This window comes from Podarcis vaucheri, assembly GCF_965113315.1.
Source record: "Podarcis vaucheri genome assembly, chromosome: 7".
Lineage (NCBI taxonomy): Eukaryota > Metazoa > Chordata > Lepidosauria > Squamata > Lacertidae > Podarcis > Podarcis vaucheri.
The window spans coordinates 79415378-79440944 of record NC_138765.1 but is presented as its reverse complement, the minus strand read 5'-3'; the positions used below and the strand labels follow the sequence as shown (position 1 = coordinate 79440944).

At 44.7% G+C, this 25567-nt stretch overlaps 1 protein-coding gene across 2 annotated transcripts in view; it reads left to right on the top strand.

Annotated features, from left to right (window-relative positions):
- Positions 1-25567, top strand: part of CASZ1 (castor zinc finger 1) — a 450923-nt gene that overhangs the window by 31140 nt on the left and 394216 nt on the right. Inside the window, exons 3-4 of one of the 2 annotated variants that reach the window (XM_082229680.1) lie at positions 6063-6208; positions 12479-12575. The gene's annotated coding sequence lies outside the window, so the exon portion shown is untranslated. The remainder of the gene's footprint in view (positions 1-6062; positions 6209-12478; positions 12576-25567) is intronic. The other variant, XM_082229679.1, reaches the window with a different exon arrangement.

Here is a 25567-nt window from a genome sequence, read left to right as displayed (position 1 = left end):
TAAAATGCTGAAAATCCATCGTAAGATCCTGGGTAACAGATACAGTGAAGGAGTTGTGGTGAGCAGAGGAGATGGTACTAGTGATTGCAGCTCTCAATTCTTGTTGCTCCTTCTCTTCTTTTTCTCCTCCTTCCATTCTGAGTTGCCCTTGCTGTAGTCTACTTGGCTAGTTCATTCCTTTTATTTGTTTTTATTAAGTCTTCTACACTAGACCAGTACACCAGGTTCACATGATCACCGGCTTGGTTAAGATTAGCATTCTTTCTGCATACCCTGTTTTACTTTATTTATTTATTGGAAAGCGTGGGTGGCAAATGAGCTGTGGGAACAAAGTGACCCAAACAATCATCTAATCCAACCCCAAGCACTGAAACAAGATCCTGCATGTCCAAATGTTCCTCACATAAAACTAATGATTACTTTGATTAAGCAATATTGTAGAGAACAGAAGGAACATCTCAGTGTGCTGTTCAAGATAAGGGATATAATCAAGGATTTGTTTGCAGTGGAATATCATAGTGATTAGTGTGTCAGGCTCAGTCCTGTGCTGGGGATGTGCAGATGCAAATCCTCAGTCATGAAGCCCTCACTTGGACCAGTCATTGTCTCTCACTCAGCCTAATCTTCCTCACAGGGTTGATGTGAGGATTAAGAAGGGTGGGAAGAACCACAGACATTACCCTGAGCTCCTAGGAGCAAGGATGGGATATAAATAAAATTAATTAGTGTAGATTTTTATATTGGGCATGGAATTTCATGTACGGAGAATCTCAGTATCATTGTTTTTTAAAGCAAGTGTTCAGCCCTTATGGCTTCCAATGTGGACTTGATAATGTGTGGCCAATGTTTCCTGAAGCCTCAGAAATGAGGGCAGTGGCTGAAGAGAAGATTTTGTGAACAAAGGTCAGTGCCGGTCCTTCCATTAGGCTAAGTACGGCATTTGCCTCGGGCAGCAGGTACTGAGACGGAGGCAGGGAAGCAACAACAAGGTGTTGGGAGGACAAAGTTGTGCGTGCCCCATGGACTGCTCTGTGCCTTCTAAGTGAACTTGCTGCCCCCAGATGTGACTGAAGATGCTGTTCCATCCCTGCTGCTGAAGATTCAATGGCTGGTCTGAATGGGAAGTGGATGCCAGTCATGACAGAGGCAGATGGAGCGCTAGTGAAGGTTCCTGAAGTTATTTCCCCCTCCCCTTGAAGAGCAGAGCACAATTAGTACATGTAAAGAAGCACTGAAGTGCTGAATGCAATCAGTTTGAATAATATCAAAAGCCAGAGAATTCAGCTTTTTGTGGTATAAAATTTATATCATGCCAGTGCAGAATTCAACCATACACACACACACACACACACACACACACACACACACAAAATCTGGAACTGGAAACAATAGGCTGAATATCTATAACAGGACCAAAATATAGTCTTCTTTTTGCTCCATTTTTTTTCTGGGCTCTTTAATTACATTCCCTCTGGGTTCCATCCTTCCTCCTGACATACATTCCTCCTCCTCCCTTCCCTCAAAAAAGTACTTGTCCAGGCTCAATCTGTCCCCTACATATGTCCTCTGTGGCCCCGCCACATTATTCTTTATAATATAAAGTGACAAAGCTGAGGCTACCATGTTCGGAAACGGCAAATAAAATTCCCCCTTTCCCAGAGGACACCTGGAAATGGTAGAAAATGAAAGGTACTCACTGACTGTTGTGGAGACGAAGGGAGTGAGGGCTGGAATCCAGATGTTTGGAGGGCTTTGGATCCAGATGTCAGCTGAAATATTTAACGTGAACATTCTCCATGTAGAAAGAGGAATCTTGCCGGTGGGCCCACCAGCCCTCTTTTTACTGCGTTCCCAGGCTCTGCAGACTCTCGAAACTTCCTTGCATTTCAAAGAGAATTGGCACAATCAGTGCATACTGCTCTAGAATGGCTTTAAAAGACAGCAGTCCCAGCCCCCAAAATCCAGGGCTCAAAAGCACCACCACCCCTCAGTGAATCCGTTCTCTGAACTCTGGAAAGCCAGCACTCTTCATACTCCTCATCTGCCTTTGCTCGTTTCTTTTTGTTTTAAACCATTTATTTAAATGATAACAGCAAGTGCCACAACACACTCACACACTTTCGAGGATGGGCAACTTTTTCAAAAGGCTCAGGGTACACAATGGAGAGGAATACCTGACTTTTCCTGCCACCCATCTCCTCTGCCTCCATCCAGCATCAAAAGCACTCCTCTCCACGTACTTTCCTCTTCTTTCCTTTAATTGGCAGTGGCAGAAGCACCAGCAGAAGCACTGGCAAACTCAATTACTATATGTAAAATCAGACTGTTATCTAGTGACTTACCTTGTAGACTTGTTGCAACGATGATGATGGCGATGAAGAACCAATAATAATGAACAGCTGCAGAATGGAATGGAGAGTACGGGGGGTGCATTTTCGTTATTATCTCTGCATTTATTTCTGCCTTGCTGACAGAAAAGCTGGCCACAACATTTCCATAACGTATTTGCACTTTTTCAAGGTGCTACTTCACATACATCAAAAGACAGTTTATTGATAAAGTTAATAAATAAACAAAAAGGTTCCTTCAGATCCCACCATTACTGTGTGTTGTTCCTCCCCCTTCAAAGATAGCTACTGTGCCTGGGTCTCACTAGGACTCAACAGAGCTTCCATTCTGTTCAAGGACCAGCAAGCTCTGCCTTCCTCAACCTGGTGCCTTCTAGATGCTTTGGACTACAGCTCCCATCATCTCTGTCCATTGGCCATGCTGTGTGGAGCTGATAGGGGTTGTAATCTAACAATGTCTGGAGGGGGCCAAGTTGGGGTGAAGCTGAGATAGCTTACTGCGCACCCCCTAGCCTAATAGGTGCTCCTTTCCCTGTTTGGTAAAGCTAAAGGTAAAGGGACCCCTGACCATTAGGTCCAGTCGCAGACGACTGCGGGGTTGCAGCTCTCATCTTGCTTTACTGGCCGAGGGAGTACAGCTTCCAGGTCATGTGGCCAGCATGACTAAGCTGCTTCTGGCGAACCAGAGCAGTGCACAGAAACGCCATTTACCTTCCTGCCAGAGTGGTACCTATTTATCTACTTGCACTTTGACGTGCTTTCAAACTGCTAGGTTGGCAGGAGCAGGGACCGAGCTCACCCCGTCGTGGGGATTCGAACTGCTGACCTTCTGATCGGCAAGCCCTAGGCTCTGTGGTTTAGATCACAGCGCCATCCGCGTCCCTCCCTGTTTGGTACAGCTGCTTAAATGTGTGACACACAGTAAATTGCCCCTCTCCCCCAGCCTTTGCTATTGCTGTTGTTTTGCAGATTTGCAGTAACTGTGTGGCAGCTTTAGCAGAGGCACATATCCACTCCAGCAGTTTTCTGATTCAGAAACAAAGACCACAGATGTTTTCTGCGCACAGGTCTGTAAACCCCCTTAGCAGGATTCTTTTATACCTTCCCACTGAGTTCCTACAGACCTTTCACCTGAGTGTGGGGTCTCTTAATATGCTTGAATTTTTTACAATATTTTTAGGTGACGCATGTTGGCAACCTCAGCTTCAAACTTGTAACTTTTGTTGTTATGTTAGAGTTTATTAGGGCCCTTTCAAAATTCCTTTAAATTGTGCATTCAAGATTATTTCTACTCATGGTTGTGTCACAGTGGATAAACGCATACCCACTTTTGGTACTATTTGTGTCTGCAAAAGTTTGGGGACAAATTCATGGCTTCATTTCCAGAGTGTGCCCCATAACTCATTGCTGAAATCTATTCTTACCAGAAACGTTTGAGCTTATTTTATCTTTTTGGTTTCACTTTTTGTTGCACTGTAGTGGAAGAGTGCCCCTTTAGACAGCAATAATGCGGCGACATCGGGGAAGCATCACAGAACAGCTAAGAAAGCTGAATGATATGCGGATGGTCCAGTATAAATCCACCATTAATGCAGTATCACCGTGTCAATGGTGTTTTCCCAAATACACCCGCAAACGGTTGTTTTTCCGTTAAAGATGAATAAATGAATGAGGTGCTGTTACTCATATCTTGATAAAACTGCTGTGGGTACCAGTCCCATCACATCCATGCACATAAAAAATGCCAGTGGAAAAATCCCCCACCAGTCTGGGGCCCTTCCCATGTATCTTGCTGGATACTCGTCATATCCTAAGTATTATGAATAATTTATCAAGGATTAAATTAATAAATAAAAGGCATCATGCATTTCCTAAATAAATGGACACACCAAGAACAATCCCATTTGCTTCTCTTCTCCTGTAAGGTCTTTGGCCCTTTCACAGCAGCTCTCCCTTTCTCACCATCTCTCCTTCCCTCATCCCACGCCAAGTAATGAGAAGGGCAGCCGCTAAAATGCTGTGGAGACCCTTGCAAGTCTCTCATTCCATCATTTCCTCTAATACCTTTTTGATTATCTTAGTGGCCAACATTTATATTAAGGCTCCTCCAGCTCGCTACCTCCATATACTTTATGGTGGTTGTGTTGTGCTGTGTGTGTGTTGCTTTTTTGTTTTTGCTTTTGCATTTTCTTTTTAAGATAAAAAATGACTGCTGATGTTTATGCCCCTGTAATACATTATGTATTATTTTGTTTTAAGCACTGTCTTTTGCAGGCTGACAGTAACAATAAAATGTGAGGATGGGATTCTTAATACAGACAGAGTAATGCTCACCGTGAATGCCACCCCTATCATTTCCCCTCCCCTTTCTGCTCTCCTAAGCACTTTTTGAAAGGCTCCCTTTTATAATCCAAATAAAATTAGAGCAAATACATCGATTTACTGGAAAAGAGGTATGTGTGTTTTCCCTACTCCCCATCTCCATGTTAACTGGGTTGGGGAAGTTACTTCACCCTATTTAAGCCTTGCGTGAATTTTATTTTTTAAGTGGCAGAATACTAAACATTTTTGCCACCTTTGACCAAAGTTTCCCCATATGATATGAATTTGAAAGGATCAAAATGTGTCATTTTGCATCCATAGTAATTCTCACAACAGCCCAGTATGATTCCTACCTTGATGTTTGTTCAGAACTGCAAAATGCAGCCAGCCTCCCAGTCGTAGCTAGGGAGGGGGGAGCAATTCTATCCAGTTCACATTTCATGGAAACCTACACAATTCACGCTTTCCCAAACAACAGGCAGACACAAACATAGCCATACTTCTAAAGTCGCTCTTTTCCGCATTTTTCCAGACAATTTCTCTAGAAAAAGGCAATGTGTACAAAAATGCATACATTGGTGAAAATGATATCCCAAAATGCTTTATATCAGGGAAAACAGCTTTGCAAAATTGTGCAGATTTTGTATGTCATGCAAAAATGTGCATATTAGGATAGATACGCTTTAAAATGCTGCTGAATTTTCATGAGGACCTTTTGGGGGGGATTGTAAACTGATGTGGAAAACTGAACATGAGATGGGGGAAAATTAGAAACTGAGAGAAATGGAAACCAGCATGTTCACCCATGCCTACTTTGAGCACATTTACTCCAGGGGAGTTATTCCTCCTCCTCTCCCCCCCCCCCAAAGAACAACCCACCCCTGACTCCCACCTCTTTGGCTGACTCTTCCTTGATTTTGTCACTTGCAGGCGCCTGCCTGTACTTCCACTTAAAAGCCATGAAGGATCTGATTCCGTTGAGGCTGCTTATTCTCTGTGTAATTTGGAAGCTTTCAGAATCTGGTCGCTGTGCTTTGGGGATTTTAAATTTCCGGGATATTCACTTAGTTAAGGAATGGAATAAAGTCTCGTCACACTGATTTAATGAGAGAGAGAAAAGAGACAAGGTTGAAATGGCAGAAATTAGGAGTGGGGCAGCGAGGGGGAAGCAATTTTCTTCGTAACACTCATGTTAAAATATTGATACAGGCACTTGGGCGGGGGAGAGAATTAAGTGGTCAGGCTTGCTTTGAAAATATAGTGGGGTTGATGAATTTTTTGTGGTGAATGAGCCACCAAGTCAGGGAACTTCTGCTGAAGAATTCACTCCAAGCTTGAGTGATATGGAAAATAGCAAGGTGGTTGGTTTTTTTGTTGGTGTTTTTTTTACAGGGATAGTGGCTAAAATCTGAAATAGGCTCCTTTCCAAATCAGGCAGGGCTGCTGAGAAGTAGTAAGAAGCTACTCTCTGCTTCCCAGAAACCTCTCCTGACCTCCTTGGTTCACCATTCTCATGATCATGGTGTCTCCCCTGCTAGGTAAGTAAGCAAGTAAGTAAGTAAGACCAACGGGATCTGGAACACATCTGACTCATTCACTGAAGCATCCACATCCTGGGTGCATCCAGAAATTTGAATATTCTGAATATGCAGGTTCCACTGAGCAACCATTGCTAATGACTATTGATAGACCTATCCTCCAACCCCCCTTTAAATAGAAGTTTTAAAAGCCTCCACTCCAGTATCATAGAAGCTGCTTCTGCCAGCAAGAGGCCTCTTCTCATGCTTTATCCAGCCAACTCTAAACTTCATACATCACTCTTTTTAAGCCAAATATAAGACAGAGATGGGGGGGGATTTCACATCAAAATTTAGCCTTTGCCAAATGAATTCCATAGGCACACATTTCGGCAATTGTTCAAGGGAAAGGGACTATGAAATAGAGTGAAAATGCCTATTCAGAGTGAGGGCAGGAAGCATGGCCTCCACTCTGATTCAGCTTCATGATGCTTTCATGAGGCCAAGTCTAATTGACAGTGTGATGACACGGCACAACTGGGCTCCCTTGGTTGTGCAGAATGTGCAAATAATATGAATAATAATTGCAGAGGAATTTATTGTAAATTGCATCTTATTGTTAACTGCCCAGAGAAGTGGTTGCATGGAAGGTATATAAATGTAAACCAATTAATTAAGATTAGAGAAAGAGGCACCTTGCAATTTGAAAAGGTGGTGCAAATTGGGGGTGGGGGCAGAATTATGCAGCAGAAAGTTGCCATGAAACATTTTGCCTCCTATACACACACACACTCATATTTCAGAGATGAAAATTTTGCACAGAGCCTAAAAAAAAATGATTATTTTAGCCAGGCATATGAGAGCTGAGACCATCTCAAATCTTGGAGTACAACCCTGCTGTCCCTTATCAAGTGCTAGGCTATGCACAAATCTAAAGACTGGACCCTTGCCCTAAATAGCTTGAATGGTGTAGTGATGGGTTCCACACCATCTTCATGGCAGCCAAAGCATGGTCATTGGAATTGCAATTTCCCTGCCTTGCCCATGTGACCCAAGCTGGGATTGCTATACTTGAGGTCTCCTTTTCAAATTAAAACGAAAAAGGGAATTAATTTTAATGAGGTCTGTTTGCATGGCTGTTTTGCCCCGGCCAGAAGCTGCCTGTGGCATGCACACAGCATGATCCCCCTTTGTGTCACTGCTCTACAATCAAACTCTTTCCAAGAGGGGATTCTTTACAAGCATTTCTGTGTCACTTTGAGAGTCCCCCAAGACCTTTGCCAATCCATTAAGAGCCCATGGAGCTGCACAGGGAAATAGAAAGAGAAAAGAAAAGTGGGCTGAGGGAGGGAGGAAATGGTTGCAAGAGAAAAGATGCATTTGAGCAGCAATTCAGTTTCAAGCAGCCGCACTTGGAAGATTTGCAGCTTTGTTGAGTATCGGTGTCTGTGTGGAAGCTAAAACTTCCAAAAATTGTTTCATTTGGCAGGAGGCAGAGCTGACCTAGGACCTTTTTCAATTGCCTAGATCAGTGGTCCTCAAAGGATGTGGTGTGCCACATTGGTGGGGCAGGAGAGGGCGGCAAGTGTGGCAGGAAGATTCAAAGACAATCAAAGAAACATTTAAGCATTTCATTGCAGTACAGTGGTGCCCCGCAAGACGAATGCCTCGCAAGATGAAAAACTTGCTAGACGAAAGGGTTTTGCGGTTTTTGAGCTGCTTCGCAAGACGAATTTCCCTATGGGCTTGCTTCACAAGACGAAAACATCTTGCAAGTTTGTTTCCTTTTTCTTAACACCGTTAATACAGTTGCGACTTGACTTCGAGGAGCAACTCATAGAACGCGGTGTGGTAGCCTTTTTTGAGGTTTTTGGTGATTTTTGAAGCTTTTCCAAAACTTTTCCGACACCGTGCTTCGCAAGACGAAAAATTCGCTAGACGAAAAAACTCGCGGAACGAATTAATTTCGTCTTGCGAGGCACCACTGTATAGCATCAAGATAATTTTATTTAACTTGCAGAATAGGAATAGATATCTTTTCAAAATCAAGCCCTCCCAGGAGTTGTTTCTTTTTGTTTTCCCACCTATTTCATATAAATAAAAAAATTGTTGTGGTGCAAGGGAAATTTTTATTCTGAAAATGTGACCTAGAGAAAAAAGTTTGAGAACCACTGCCCTAGAGGCCAGAATAAACATTTTAGCAACCATCATCAAAAGTTTAAGTGCCAACTGGAGGAAAACACAGGAAAATGTGTCAGGATTCAAAGGGCTATTCCAGGGGAATGGGGCAAAAATGCGCCTGGCACCTACAATTCATTCACTCAGGAACTATGTCAGCCCCTGTGCAGACTAATGTTCGCTCTGGTCCAAATGGGCCAGCTGTTTCAGCACAACAACTGTGGCACAGAACCAGCAGTGATTGCAAGTGCCAAACCATCATGCCTATATGTGACTCATCTTTGAACCATCTTTGTTCTGCTATCTGTTTTGGCACAGCCATCACTGGGCATGCTCCTGCTGAGAAGCACCCTTTTCTGCCTGTGCCTTAAGAGCAGTCTAAAGTCTTGTTGAGATGCCCACTAGCAAAGGTTAGGCTGGCACACGGGTCAAGGCTTTTTTCAGTAATGGCCTCACAATTCTGGGGAATGGTCCCACATGATATTCAGGCCCTATCCCTGAATATTTTTAAACCGGTTTATAAACCTAAACCTTGGCCTCCAGAAACTATTAGCGACTAGGGATCTGATTGTGCAGCCTTCTTTTGGTGGCTGTTTTATTCTGGGTTACTAGTTTTAATAATATGATGTTGCATATAGAGATGTTTTAAAATGTTATTTGCTGCATTTTATATGAACTGCCTTGGGAAGAATTTCATTCTCGAACAGCTGTGTAGATGTATATTAAATAAATAAGAATTGCATGCTGGTCAAACTGAAGGCATAGTTTCTGTGACTTTAACTGCTGAGTAGCAAGTAGAAATTCAACATGAGCTGCTTTTCCTGATTTGGAAACACAGTGATAAGTGTAGCTACACCTGCTGAACTTCTGCTTCTTGCTCAGCTGCCCCTGAAATCTCTTCTTGTCAGCACTTGAGGGGAGCTTTCTGTGGATGGAGGGCACAACTGGAAAGCTTGCCACCATCCTCCAAATCTCTCTTGGGGGGACACTCAAAGAAGGGCCTTGGATAATAACCCTTGATGCCTCAGGGAAGTTCATGTTATACAGGTGTTACATTAGGTATTGGGGCCTCAAACCAGCTACACAAAAACTAATAAAGTATGTACAGTGGTACCTCGGGTTAAGAACTTAATTCGTTCTGGAGGTCCATTCTTGACCTGAAACTGTTCTTAACCTGAGGTACCACTTTAGCTAATGGGGCCTCCCGCTGCCGCCACGCCGCCGGATCACAATTTCTGTTCTCATCCTGAAGCAAAGTTCTTAACCTGAGGTACTATTTCTGGGTTAGCAGAGTCTGTAACATGAAGCGTCTGTAACCTGAAGCGTCTGCAACCCGAGGTACCATTGTAATGCTTTAAAAAGAAGCCTCTGTACAAATAACATTAAAAAAATTAGTGTAAAGCCGCCACCCAAAAAATCAGCAAAAAACCCAGACCATCCTGATGCTGCTCTTCTTGACAATGAACTGCTAGTCATGGGCAAACTGGATTCAGAAAGGACCTTTTCCCATCCAGAAACAGCTGGCAGTTGTGTGCCCATGGCCAGGCTGGGCTTATCACTTAAATTTTCGTTGACAGCTTGAGTCCCTATTCTGTTCCTGCCCCCCATCACATCTTACCCCCTCCCCGCTGCTCCATCCAGATCATCACCTTATCCAAATCTATATGGTGAACAGCCTGCCCCCCTCTTCGTGCTAGCCCTGAGAGCAAAGAAAAACCTCTGCAGTGCAATTTCCAACCAAGAGTTTCCTTCCTATTTCTCTCTCTCTCTCTCTCTCTCTCTCTCTCTCTCTCTCTCTGTGTGTGTGTGTTTATGTGTTTCAAATAAATAAAAAAAAGCATTTTGGTTTTGTGCACTAAGCACTTTTGAGGGCGGCACGGGGCCCCGTAATACGGAGGTTTATAACCTCCTCGGCTAATGCTCTCTGACACTCTGTTTTGATATCATTACTACATTATACCCACCATTTTTTGAGTGAAAAAATACAGTACTTAGAGAGTCGAAATTCATAAATAAATTCATGTCAAACCGCACTTAATATTGATTTTGTTAGTGTTCAGATTCAATAATAAGGTACTGCGTGCATGAATATTTAAATATAATCATCATTTCTGCATCTCCTAATGGCCTCTGCTCTTCTACACTCAATTTAAACACAATTTAAAAACTATAATGTATTGAAAAATACTAGGATTTAGCAATAAATCACCATTGGGTAACTCCAAGCCTTTTATAGGAGGGCTCAATATCGGCTCCTCCAGGGACAGCACAATTAGATTCATGTTTTTAAACTTCTCAATTATCCATATACCATAATTTTATGTGAAAGTTTGTTTCCCTTCCTTCCCCCCTCCCCAACCCCTCACTATCTCTCACTCTCATCCTCCTCCCCTACTTTGCCCCATCCAGATTCTCTCCCTGTAGATCATGGATAAATCACTAAGTGTTCTCTTAGCCAGGTTAGTATAGTAAAAAGGAGTCAAAGGTCACAGTCCTTAAACTGAATTAGAGCCAGAGGCTGCTGGGGGAAGAGGCAAAAGCTGACTCACTCACATTTTGGGGAGCGGGGGAAGAAATAAAAAGGGAAAGAACGACTCAATGCAAAGCAAGTGGAGAGCATTGTCCGCTTTAATATTTACTTTAAAAGCGACGTTAGTCTTTATCAAATAGACACTGAAGGAAGCTTGGAGAAGAATGTTTCTTGACCAGACTCTGGCATGCTTGCCCATAGGCAGCAGCAGACTTTGGGCTCTCAAATTTCAGCGGTGTCCTGTGCGATGGTAAAATTTGGCACACGGCCTTCCTCTTGCGCTCTGTTTTACATCATTGTTTTTTAGCCCACTCCAAATGTGTCGTGGGCAGCACTGCTTCTGGTCTGCTGCAGTTCAGCTTTTGCAAAAATGAAAAGAACCACTTCAACATTGTTTCGCTGCCTGCGAATGTAATTATGTAACTGTTACGCAATAGCTACCGGTAAGTGGCAGAGTGCCTACTTTGCAAGAGATCTCAAGTACCTGGCATCTGAAACTCTGGTGTGTTGCTGCCAGCCAGTGTAGGCAGCACTGAGCAAATGCACCAAGTGCAAGGCAGGTCCCACCAAGTGTTTACGGCAGCCTAATTCAACCTTCTTCAACCTAGTGCCTTCTGGAGGTTCTTTGGCTACAAGCTCTCATCATCCCTGACCATTGGCTGTGCTGGTTAGAACCAATGGATGCTTACCTTCCAACATTCCTCAGATAAAAATGGGGACATTTCTCACACACACCCCACCCCCATTTTTTGTCCCCTCCCCTGCCCCCAGCAGGTCATTTCCTATAAGAAGAAGGGCCAGTGCTGCTGCCACCATACCAACAGGACACAGCACAAACAACCTCCACTTTCCTGGGATTCCAAGCTGATACGTCACTTTCAGACTACTTTGCAGGGTTATTATGGGCCTGAAATAAGCTAGTTCCAATGAGGCAGGAGGTGGGGACATAGTTCAGCAGTAGGTCCAACTCTCAACGTTGCTTCTGCCAGTTAGAGTAGATACTGGGACAGATGGGCAATAGTTGGATCTTCTGTATGCAACCTTGAACTTCTTGGGGGAATGGGGAGGTGATACAAATGTGGTGAAGGGACACGGGTGGCACTGCGGTCTAAACCACTGAGCCTCTTGGGCTTGCCGATTGAAAGGTCGATGGTTTGAATCCTCTCGATGGTGGTGAGCTCCCATTGCTTTGTCCCAGCTTCTGCCAACCTAGCAGTTCGAAAGCAAACCAGTGCAAGTAGATAAATAGGTACGCTGCAGTGAGAAAATAAATGACGTTTCCATGTGCTCTGGCTTCCATCACGGTGTTCCGTTGCGCCAGAAGTGGTTTAGTCATGCTGGCCACATGACATGGAAAGCTCTCTGTGGACAAACGCGCCACACTCCATAGTGTGGCTTTTGGATGGACTCAGCCATCTAGGGGTCCTTTACCTTTACCTACAAATGTGGCCTTTCCTCAGCCATCCATCAGTATCTTAAATCCCACTTCTATCTGATGCTCATATTTCCACTCCTCGTTATAATTTCCTAATATTTTTTTTTAGCCAGTCTCTTTCATTGTTATTTTTATGGTTTTCATACAGGTTTAACGGAGCTGATATCTCGTGTCAGAAACATCACCGCCATTATCCCCTGACTGAGCCATGTCACGTCTTACGTACAAGTATTGGCATTGCACAGGTAAAATCTCTATTATTTTCAAATCTCAGTATGAACTTCATTTATATATTTGTTTCTGCATATCTTAAAGCTAATAGAAGAGACCAAAAAGGATGGGGGGTTGCTAACAAGAAAGATAACTCTATAAATGAAAATGAGACTTATCTGCATTTATGTATCTGGTCTTCTGCAGCATGTAAGCTAGTTGGCTCTCTGAGGGACAACTTCTCACTTGGGTTTGAATGCACAGGGCAAAATGCACACACTTACGCATCAGTATAAAGAACTGTGTTTTCCGGCAGGAAACATGGGCATGGCAGTTAGGAAAAGCTTGCTATCATTTTCCCTGTCTTTCATTAAGAAAAATGGCAATTTCAAATGCACATGTGTCATTCAGAGTTTGGCTCAAGACATGTGTAATTTTAGAGTCTGATATTTACTTGCTTGCTTACTTGCTTTACCTACTTATTTCATTTATACCCTCCCCTCTGAGAGCCAATAAAGCTCTTAGAACAACTTACCAAGAAAATCATTTCTTAAGAGATTCCTCGCTCTTGCACTCACAGTCTAAGAAGGCATGACACAAAAGGAAAAATGGAATGGGAGGGAGGAGGGACAATTGAGCTCAAGCACAGGTTTTTTAAAGTTACCATTCTTAAAGTCAATGTCCAATCAAGAGATCTGGCTCTTTTGTCCTGGGTAAAAAGTAATCCCCATCCAGAAGCGCTCTTCCCTGGATCAGATTCAGGGGCAGAGCAAGTGCCATTCCCAAGCCAGGAAGGCAAGGCACTTCCTACCACCACAGTGGGTTCAGTTGTGCCCACCTTGTGGAACGCCCTCCCATCAGATGTCAAGGAGATAAAGACTTTTAGAAGACATCTGAAGGCAGCCCTGTATAGGGACGTTTTTAATGTGTGATGTTTTACTGTGGCTTTATAATTTGCTGGAAGCCACCCAGTCAACCCAGTCAAATGGGTGGCATACAAATAAGTTGTTGTTGTTGTTGTTGTTGTTGTTGTTGTTGTTGTTTCACCCTGTCCGGTGCACACACAGATACACATGCAAACTTTGGTATGTGCACGAATACAAATACATATACAAAGCGGTCCTTGGTAGAGGGAAATTGCAATGGTTTTTCAGCTCATAGCAAAAGAAAATAGTGTCTCTGAGCATGCACAGTGTCTTTTCTTTACCATCAAAAATTAGCCAGCATGTATCTGGGATAATTGTGTTATCATATTTTTATACCGCCTTTTGGGTAAAAGGGCCTGCAAAGTTAAAATCCAAATTCAAGCAATATAATAAAATGCCTCCACTGTCGGAGGCAGTGCAGAGAGGGCTCTGGTGCTCAGGTCCTGCTTGTGGGCTTCCCACAGGCATCAGATTGGCCACAGTGAGAGCAGGATGCTGGACTATTTAGGCCCCTGGCCTAATCCAACAGGCTTGGCTTATGTTCTTAATACAATTTATAACAACATAATTAAAAAGAGCAATATCAGTAATATTCTTCTCAAAGCCAGAGCTGTATAAAGCACCAAGATTAAAACCAATCAACTCACCTAATGTGAAAAGCTTTGCACAAGGGGAAAGGGGGAGGGGAAGAATGGTGTGACTCGCAATCGGCTACCCTTTAATGATGCATGCAATCTGCTTTGCAAGTTGGCTGCCTCACTCTACCTCATGATAGGGCTGGCCCTGCATGAGAGATCCTATATGGAAACAACCTGCAGACGCTGCCCGCATTTTCACAGGTCCCATGCTAGCTGAAAGCTTTATTTAATTTATTTCAATGTAGCACATATCTCTGCATCAGCCTTCTCCAGTCCCAAATCCTTGGTGACTTTCCAAAATGTAGTGATATACTCTCACCTGACAAACAGCAGCTTTTGAGCCTTCTCTGTGGTGGTGCCTCTCAGCTGTCCCAAAGAGGTGTGTGTGGTCTCTTCCCTTGCCTCCTTACAACAGATGGCAAAGGACATTTGTTATTACTTATTTTATCTGGCAAATCATTTCAGAAATAGATCTCAGGTGAGCCAAGCCTCTCAGGTTCTGTTTTGTAATGATTTGGGGGTTATGTCCTGGAACTCTGGATACCTCAGGTGATAGCACAGAGCAATTTTAATAGTGTGCTTTGTCACAGCAAGGGCAGCATAGGGATTTGTGTTTTAGGAAAGTCCATGGCCTACACAGAGTAGACACAATGACGTTAATGGACGTGATTAACTTTGGTGCTTGAATTTCGGTGGGTCCACTCTGAGTTGGGCATAGTTCAATCCAACCACATGTGTGTACTGCCGGGAGGGTGATGTGCATTAGGAAATATTTAAAACTTTTGCCTGCAACAAATCTTGCGTCAGCCCTCACATGTTATGTTGCTTGTGCACTGGTTAATGCAGATGAGAAAACAGGGAAGAATACTTTGTCATTCATATATTCCTTCTCGTTGATGTAGGTTGCACTAACGCATTCCCAGTACCGTCTGATTTTAAGCAAAAACTGATTTAAATTAAAGTTCTGGCCTTTAAACTGCATACACACCATACCTTCAAAGCACATGACTCCCCCCCCCCCCGGCAAGAATTGTGGGATCTGTAGTTTGTAAGGGTACTGAGAATTGTTGCTGTGAGAGGGGTAAACTACAGTTCCCGGGATTCTTGGGGTGTGTGTGCATACTTTAAATGTCTTTTAAATAGTGTGTATGCAGCCTTTATGCTGACTCTGACCCTTAGTGATGCTGATGGTCACTCCAGCCCAATCCTACTTACTCTCATCACTGGACAGTGGCTCTCCAAGGATCTGAGCAAGGCTTTCCCCAGCTATGCTACACAGTATCCTGTGTAGTGAGATGATAAGGACTGAACCAGAGGATTTTCTGCATGCCAAACACATGCCCCACCACTGTGCTTAGCGCCTCTCCCCCCAGAGCCAAGGTCAATCGGATAATGCAAAATCCACTCACAGGAGTGACATTTGAACCAGTGAACTGATAATGAAAAGGCAGTTTGTCAACCTCCGGTGAAGAAAAGGCGTCACCACCAGCCATCGCCACCCCATTATTGTCCTTCCACCACTGCAGTGGATAGCTGTGGGGTCACACTTCTCTGTGTGACTGGAGTTCCCTCCCCCCCCCCTAAGCCGCCCTTGAGGTTCCAAGGGACTTCCTCTTGCCTATGGTGGCGTGGCTATGAAAAATTGATCATCCTTTGTTACAGCTTCACTTCTGTCACTTTCCATCCCAGGGTCTGTTTTTTACGGAAAACAAGCTACATTCATCAAAAATGACAGAACACAGACTTAATGTAATCATGTATGGGAACATGAATTGCAAATGTGGAACACAAGCACTAAAATGTATTTTCCATTACCGCCACAAAATGAAATAATCATGAACATTTTCCCCAAGAATGAGAACACATGTAGAGCTACACTGACACCTCGGGAAGAAGGGGGAAGCTCCAGCACCACACCCCAGATTTAGGTGAAGAGGTGCGCCTAATGGAGGCATTTTGCTTTGAAAATGGCGGTGGAGAAGGCTGCATCTGTGGGGATCACCCAGGATGCAGGTGCTTCAAATGTGTGATGGTGGAAGATTACTCAGCTACGTAGCTGAGCACCTATTTGGGCACAGAAAGATTAGTTTCTGATCTTTCTCTTGCGTTGGCGGAAGGCTAAGACTGGGATCCAAGAGTGTCTGAGGAAGGCTGGGCCTCAGGTCCTGGAGACCACTACTAATCAGTAGAAACAGTCTTGGGATCCATGAACAAGTGACCTGACTTGATCTAAGACAGCTTCCATCATGGCTGGGTTGGGTTCCTTATCTTCAGGAAATGTGGGTGAGGACTCTGAAAGAAAAGCAGGGAGGGCAGTGGCATCCCTAACTCAGAAAGCTCCACTACCAAAGGCCCAGGAAGAGCTGAGTCTCTCCTGCTCCATCACATACCTCTCAAGTGTCCCATTTTAAGCAAGATTTCCCGGAATAACAGAAGACAATCCTAGCTTCTGTTTGCATCCTGGAATGTCCAATTTTTTGGTCCGGGATTCTGGTGTGAGTGAGCGCACCGGCACGAACCCGCTGGTGAGCACCAGAGCAATGGAACGGAAGGCAGCCCGATTTGGGGGACAAAAATGTTGGAGGGTATGCCATCACAGTAGAAGACTACTGAAAGAGGCTAGGCTCTCCAAGTAGAACAGCCTCTTTCGCAGCACAGGTGGGGCTAACAACTAGGCTATGCCTGGACTGCTGCTATGTATGGACTCAGTTCCAGCTTGTTCCTTGCTGGAGCAGCTTCAGAGCTCTGTTCCCCCTTTGAGCTCTGTCCCATTTTGGTTGGGTCTTGCCTTGCTGCACTGCAGAGCACAATAGCTTCATATGTACCAGCAGTTGTCCATTCAACAACTTCAGAGGTTGGCAAAGTCTAACAAACAGAGAAGTAGCAGGACCACCACAGACAGTGTGAGATTTAGGGAGGTACAGGCTGTTACCCCACACAGGGTGTTGAGCTGAGAGAGTTTAAAATTGAGAAGATCCATAATTGAGAAGATCCATTTGGGTGCGCCAAATTTTCGCCTCGCTCAGGACACCATATTACCAAAGTTTACCAAAGTCCGCCTCTGCTGCAGAGGCCTTTGGCATATTTTAAAATCCAGGTGCACTTCAAGGTGCCAAGGTGGAAACTGTTCTGTTGCTACTTCAGATTTACAGTGCAGAGCAAGTGTAGGTTCCTCAGCAACACTGAGCAGAAGGGGGAAGGAGAGGTTTGCGGTCCAGTCTAGCTTTGGGGTCATTTGTGGACTGTCTCATGCACTGCGTGGGTCAGAACAGGAAAAGTTGGTACTTGGCAGGAGGAGTATGAATGCAAGACAAGGAAAATTATACATTTGGTTGGGTTAGTGCTGGAGAAAGCAAGCATTCGGCTTTGCAGAACACTTCATCAGGCAGAATGGGAAGAGGATCATAATTTCACTCCCAGCATTGAGCAAGCTGAACTATAAAAACCTGGATACATTTACATTGCTAATCCTGGGCTATTTACAAATCTGAGAATGCTTTCGAGTCAGCTAGCTTACCACCCTCAGGTAGACCTGAACACGTGACAGTTGCACATTCCCATATTTCACTCTATGCAGTGTGCATGTGGTGGTCTGCCTGTGGTGAGCTTGTGCCTGTGTGAAAATGCTTTCCATACAGAGCTTTTGTAATGTGTGAAAGGCCTCAATGAGAAAGAAGGAGAACACCAAGGAGCATAATGTGTGTGTTGGGTTGGCGGGGGGAGAGGGTGCAATGCTCTAGTTCCTCTTACAGCCAGCAGGAGGCAATAAAAAAAGGATATGGGAATTTATATAGAATACTTGTCCGGTGGCATGACAGGAAACGGAGCACAGAAACATGGCACCTCCAACTACAGTGGAACCTCTACTTATGGACATAATCAGTTCCAGAGGTCCGTCCGTAAGTCAATCCGGGTCGCTGGTAAAACCGCAGGCACATTGTGTGCAGGCACATTCGGCGGCAGCACGCTTCTGCGCATGTGTGAATTGCAGCAAAACCGGTATTTACTTCCGGGTCTGTCGTGGTCGCAACTTGGATTGGGCCCAAGTAGAGGCGGTTGTAAGTAGAGGTTCTATTGTATGTAGAACTTGTGTATTTTTCCCTCTTCCAGCGAGAGTAAAACAGATGATAAAAAATACATAGAACAAATAGCCCCAAGTAGCTGCAAAATCCAAAAGGCACACACACAAGCTGGAAAAAGATTTTTGACACTTTTGTACCATTTCAGCTAGTGGAGGGAGGGAAAATGCTTTCATTCTCCCCTGCCATATGTCTGCCCATCTTGAGCCACACACATGTGGCTCTTTGTGGTTTTTCATGCATATGTTGTCTCGCGACCTATTACGTTTTCCCAAGGGAAATGAACATTTTTTAGGGGAAGGGCTGTAGCTTAGTGGCAGAGCATACAGAAGGCCCCAGGTTCAACCCTGGCATCTCTAAGTAGGACTGGGAATGTCCCCTGCCTGAAACCTCAGTGAGTTCCTGCCAGTCAGTGTCAGCAATACTGAGCTCTGTGGACCAATGGTCTGATCGGAACTGGCTCAGCCATTAGGCAGGCTGAAGCGGCTGCCTCAGGCGGCAGAAGCTCTCAAGGCAGCAGCCCCTCCCTGTCCCACTGACTCCACTTCCAGCACAGACCCATCATCAATTTCAACTGAAATCATGGCACAAAATGTGCAAGATCTTGTGGAGTATGCAAGGTCTCATACAATTTCAGTGAGATCTCTCCCAAATTGGGCAAAATCTTACCTGAAATTGGTGCCGATGACGGCGCTGCTTCTGTCCCAGTGGTGGAGGCGACAAGACAGGCAGAGAAGCAGTGGCAGCAGGACAGGGCATGGTGGCACTTCCTGTTTTACCTCAAGCAGTGAAACGAGACGAGATGCCACTGGGTCTGACTCTGGATCTGATCTTTACTTAAATCAGCCCTTTATTCAGAGCCAAAAGAACTAGACTCTTGCCTTATTTTTAGGAAAGGGCTGTAGGTCAGTGGTAGGGCACCTGCCTGTAATGTTCTTCAGTCCAAAAGAATCTGAGCTGAATCTCACCTATGGCAACCACTACAAAAACCCCTGTTCCTGGGGTGACCAAAAACCAATACATCACTGTCATGGTGCCTTGCATGCAGAAGATCCCAGGGTTCAATCCCTAGCATTTCCAGGTAGATGCTGGGAATGTTTCCCATCTGAAACCCTGGAGAGCTGCTGCCTGTCCGTGTGGTCAATACTGAGTTAGATGAAGTAATGCTTCAATTCAGTACAAGGCATCCTCCTGCATCCCTATGAATACAGAAAGCCACAAGGCTAGTGTTCCCATGAGCATACACTGAGTGCTTTTATTTTTTAGAAAAGAAAGCATTCATAGAGAGTTGCAGTGGAATCTGACACCCTGCAATCTGCCTTTGCTATTACAACAAACATGGCTCAGATGGAATTTGTGTTTCCTCTGATTTGGTCAACAGACTGTTAGGACAAGAGCCCGGGCTGTCTGACAATCCCAGTTTATTCCTGGGAAACGGTGGTTTCTTTGATGCGCCACACTTGAAAATCCTCAGTGGCTGATGAATCTCCTGCTTCATTGACTGAGGCTGGACCACAACAAAGCCCCATGCCTTAGCCCGATAAGGAAACAAAAAACAAAAAAACAGGTTTCCCTCAGGCCTGCCAAACCTGCAGTTAATTTTCTGTATAACCAGCATATTATAGTCCCTAGTTGGGCTTCCTCCATAACCAGTAGATAGACAGAGACAGGCCTGTGTGTGTGAATAGTTCTCTTCCCCCATCATGAGATGCTGTCCAGAAGAGGGCACTTGTCTCCCAGGAGTACAGAGCCTCCTCTTTACCGATCACTCCCTGCTTTGTGCACCTGGGCATTTTTTATTTCCTTGGCTGTTCACTTTGGCTGTGCCAGCACGGAGTGAAATATTAAGGCAGGCACCTGAAATTCAAAGTGTTTCTTTAATTAATGGGTGGATGCCACAAGATGATCCAATGCAGCTCTTAAATTAATCTTAATTACATGGATTTTGAAACTTTGGCATTAGCCAGCTATACAAAATATGTATTTCATAACCCTAGAAACGGGCGAAAAAGGCAGCAGCAGCAAAGGCAGCCGATGATGTTATCGGCCTTTGTGGCTGGGGGTGTAAGTGTCATCGGGGTGTGTCTGAGATCTTATCTGAAGGCCCAAATTAATTTGCTCCTGCAAATATCAAAACAAGCTCTTTTTCACCCGCATTTGGCTCCAGCAGAAAAGGAATACGCAATGCTAATTTCTGGGCTGTTTCATCTATGAGTTTAAGGGCAGTACTGGCGCATATAAAATTGGGAGTCAGAGGTGGAGGGATTTCAGGGTGGGCAGTGAGGAAAGAAGTTCAGCTGAATATTGCTTTTAAAGAAAGGGGTGTTGCCTCATCCCTATGTGCTCATAAAATGATTTGCGCCATTCATCCGCCGCAAATGATCTAATGTGCACCACACCCCTACCTCAGAACCCTATGCAGGTTAATAGCCTGTCCCACCCACCTCTGCCCATTGCACAGCAAACAGCCTATTCACTCTTCTTGCACTTGCAGCCCAGCTAGTCCCAAAGACCCTAGACCACCTCTGGGAAAATTATCTCCTTTCCTCATGTTCTGGCATCAAGTGTTTAGGTGCTTGTGCGTGCTCATGCAACTTGGCTCTGCTAGGTAGACAGCGGTGTGCTAGACGGTTTCTCTCTTGCTGGAAGAGGTGGTACAAAGACTGTCCTTCTGGGACCTCCCAGAGCATTAGCATTTGCCAACTTCTAAATAGATTGTGGCGCATGTGGAAAGATCCTCTGGGAATGTTCGCAAGAAATGCGCTGATTCACCTAAACAGCCTCTGGACAGCCTTTAAAACAATAAGCCAAGAGGCCCCTCTGGTGTTGCAAGGAGACAGCCTTAAGGAGCGGCTTAGTCGCCTGCTCCTTGGGTCAAATGAACACTGAAAGGTGCTACATTGATCTGACTAGAAGCCATGGGTGCATATTGGTCCCTGTTTCCCCCACCCCAGGAGAAGGAGGCACACAAGGGAGTGGGGTTTTCTGTGGAGGAGTGGTGATGCTGGATTAGCCATTATGCTGAGTGATCTACAGAGGGGGGCACTGGGAAAATAGGGACCCATTGCTGGGATTTAACTATTTCCCAATGTGCAGGATAAGCTCCTACTTTCTCCTTGCTTCTTCAAAACTCCCCACAGTGGGAACATGTTTATCACAGGATAAAACAAATTTCACAAACTGGAGGGATATCAACAGGTTTGCCTGGACACCACCAAGAGCGTATTAGTCCCTGTAAACGTAGGGAAGGGGCAGGGAGTTGCAGACCGACCTGAATGAGGAGAGATGGACCCATGTGTGTTTGCTTGTATCTGACTAAGAGCAAATGAGAAAGCATAGTGGATGGCGGGGGTCAGCAACCTTTTTCAGTCGTGGACCAGTCCACTGTCCCTCAGACCATGTGGTAGGCCGGAGTGTTTTTTTTTTGGGGGGGGGAATAAAAATGAATGAATTCCTATGCCCCACAAATAACCCAGAGATGCATTTTAAATAAAAGCACACATTCTACTCATGTAAAAACACACTGATTCCCGGACTGTCCGCATGCCGTATTAAGAAGGCGATTGGGCCTCATCTGGCCCCCGGCATTAGGTTGCCTACCCCTGGTGTATGGGTCTGGGGAAGCTTGGGGGTTTCAGTTTCAGACATTTCCCAAAAGGGGCTCCCCATGTCCTTTGACCTGATACTAAGTGTTGGTGCTGACCTTTAAAGCCCTAAACGGCCTCGGTCCAGTATACCTGAAGGAGCGTCTCCACCTCCATCGTTCTACCCAGACACTGAGGTCCAGCACCGAGGGCCTTCTGGCGGTTCCCTCACTGTGAGAAGCCAAGTTACAGGGAACCAGGCAGAGGGCCTTCTCGGTAGTGGTGCCCTCCCTGTGGAACGTCCTCCCACCAGATGTCAAAGAGAATAACAACTACCAGACTTTTAGAAGACATCTGAAGGCAGCCCTGTTTAGGGAAGCTTTTAATGTTTGATGTATCATAGTATTTTAATATTCTTTTGGAAGCCGCCCAGAGTGGCTGGGGAAACCCAGCCAGATGGGCGGGGTATAAATAATAAATTATTATTATTATTATTATTATTATTATTATTATTATTATTGCAGTAGAAGTAGCTGCTACTGTAATGTTATTTTCCTTCATGTGTGAATGTATAAAAATAATTGTGTTGCAGCCAATTTTCTGATGGTCAGCGCTATTTTGAGTAGAACGTACTCCCTTGGGAGGTAGTAGACTCTCCTTCCTTGGAGGTTTTTAAGCAAAGGTTGGATGGCCATCTGTCATGGATGCTTTTGTAGAGATTCCTGCTTTGCAAGGGGTTGGAATAATGACCCTTGGGTTCCCTTTCAAGTCTAAAATTCTATGATTCTATGAAACCTCCCAGTAACTTACGAAGGCTGCATGGCAGAGACATCACTGCCCACAATACTACGCATCATTTTTTCCTGACCTGCTATGATCTCTGGGCAAACAGGTTGTGCATGTTTCTCTAATGATTAGGCACCTGCAATAAACACCAGTATCACTGCACCTAAGTCACCCTAATACTTAATATCTCGTGTTTATTTCTTTTTCATCCCCAGCCCTTAGTCGAAATAAAATTTTAACTAAGGCAATCTCCCTCCAGAAACCAGCAGTTTTACTGTCTCTCTCTCACAGTTGGTACATCTCACACCACTGTGGTGGAATGGCCCAGGTCTCATGACTTGCAGACACTTAGATTTGGCAATCCTCGAACAGGGAAACATTGTTAAACCTGATGTCAGTCTGCCTAATTGATGTGAAAACTTGATTGGATTCAGGGAGGCGTAGCCTTATGAATAAAATACTCATCTTTAAAGAAGGTGATAAAGTCAAGCTGATGTCAGCAGTCAGTGGGGCTAGCCATACAGGCACAGGGTTTTTCAAAGGGCCTTAACTGATCCTGGCACTCCAGCTCTGCTCTTGTTGAAAGTCACCGTCTTGGAGCAGATGACTCTGGTGGACTTTAAATGAGACAGGGGTGTGCGGACGCTTCTCTCAACAGAGCCGCCACCATATTCTGAGGTTACCTTGGCAGCTAAAGCAGATGGCTGCGTTTAAAAACTTTCGTTGCATGTGATGATTAAAAACGGGGGCCCAGAACTTATAATATGGTTACACAGTCCCTACTCCCTTAAGCAGTGTGAGGAGTAGTTCTTACCTGGGTTTGGGTTGCATTGGAAAGACAGGTCACTGGAGACTTAACAGTGGCCTTTTCCTTTTGCATTTTTATATTTAATTACAAATACGTAAGCCAGTCATAGGTGGAGACAACCAACATAGTGCTCCTTAGGGGGACTGGGTTCTGCTACCCCACAACAGATCCCCAAAGAAAGGTACTTGATGCCTCTCTCTGGAAATCTGATGTGAGATAGCTCTGTGTGTCTCTGTTTCAACACTAGTTCTCTTGTTAGCTTTCTCTAACCCCTGCATAGCAGGGGGTTGGACTAGATGACTCTAGGGGACCCTTCCAACTCTACAATTCTATGGTTCTCTCTCATACACACATAACAAAAGACCTGTCAGATGTCTATTGGAAGCCTGCAAGTAGGACTTGAATTCTACATGGGATTCTCAGCAACAAGCACTGCTTCTGAAAATGGAGACAGAAAATAGCCTTAATGACTAGTGGCCATTGTATCATTATTGAATTTGTTATCACCTCTTTTAAAACTGCCCAAGTGGATGACCATCACTACATCTTGTACGAAGTAAATTCTGTAGGGGCATTTCTTTCATGTGACCTGAATCTTCCAACATTCATCTTCATTGGGTGACCTGCGCAGAAGGTCCCAGGCTCAGTCCCCAGCATCTGTAGCTGGGGCTCAGGAAAGCCCCTGCCTGAAACCCTGGAAAGCTGCTGCCAGTCAGTGAAGGCAATACTGATCTAGACGGCCTGGTAAGGCAGCTCCTTATGTAGCCTTTGGTTGCGTGTAAGCCCCATGCAACTCAGTGGGGATTTCTTCTGAGTAGGCATGGATAGGAAAGCATTATAAGCTTGCGGTCCTATGCACTCATGCTCCCACGGAACTTGATGGGAGCTACTTCGTAGCAAAGGATTGAGCTGCTCTGTGGGTGTCTCTTAGTCTTTTATCACCTGCTGCAAAAGCCTAATGTAAGGAGCACATGTGGATTGCAGGGTATTTGCAGACTGGAGTTGAAGTCCAAAGCATCTAGAAGGCACCAGGTTGGGGAAGGCTGGAATAGGCTGGGCTAGATGAATAAATACTCTGACCTGGTTATAAGTCAGCTTCCTATGTCCTGCCTTGAACAAACTGAGTCGATTCACCCTGTAATAGTTCCCTGAATTCTCTTGGGTTCCGTTGCTAATGGGGGGGGGCGTGCAATGGGCGGGGAGGGGGTTCCTTGAGACTAGTTGACAAGTCAGCATGGAAAGATTTCTCCAGAGCTGGAAATCTTTAAAACTACGATCTTAAGGAAAGGACCATGGAAGCAACAATCAGGGTCTTGGGTAGAAGGAAGACAAGGGGCAGAACTATAGGGAAGTACAGGCTTTGTTCTCACATGCACAGTGGGAACAATGTCTTTTGAGCAGCTGCCAGGTGGGCATATAGGGTGGTATTCAACTAAGATTTGCTCAGAGATCACCCCTTGGAAGAAGAAGAAGAAGAGGAGGAGGAGTTTGGACTTGATATCCCGCCTTTCACTCCCCTTAAGGAGTCTCAAAGCGGCTAACAATCTCCTTTCCCTTCCTCCTGCACAACAAACACTCTGTGAGGTGAGTGAGGCTGAGAGACTTCAGAACAAAGTCACCCAGCAGCTGCATGTGGAGGAGCGGGGAAGCGAACTCGGTTCACCAGATTACGAGCCCACCGCTCTTAACTACTATACCACACTGGCAAAGTAATGAACATAACGCAGTTAAGCCCATTAATTTCAATAACTCTATTATGAGTACAACTTTGTTCAATACCACCCATGGAGCTAGACTGTTTTGCACAAAGAAACAGAGTAGATTGGTGGGAACAGACTATACAAATGAATACTTTTCTTTTGAGCTTTAAAATCTTTTAACAATAGTATATTAGTATATTCTTACACTTTCATTCCTCTTCTTTATCCACTTTCTTCCTGCCTTCCTCTATTCATTCTAATTTTCTCTCCCCTCTCATTCTGAATTTATCTCCCCTCCTTCCTATTCTTTTCTTTGGTGGGTGAGTGCATGCTTGTGGATCAAGGATGCTGCATATGTGTTGCTTTTTTGTATATATCTAAAAAAGCTGAGAATACTTGGGAAATAAATTGAAGTTAAGCAAATTTAAGAGCAATCGAACTAGCTGTTCTGGGAGGGTGCCGAACCTCCCTCTCTGTAGCTTTCCAAGAAGAGCTTGGGCATCTCT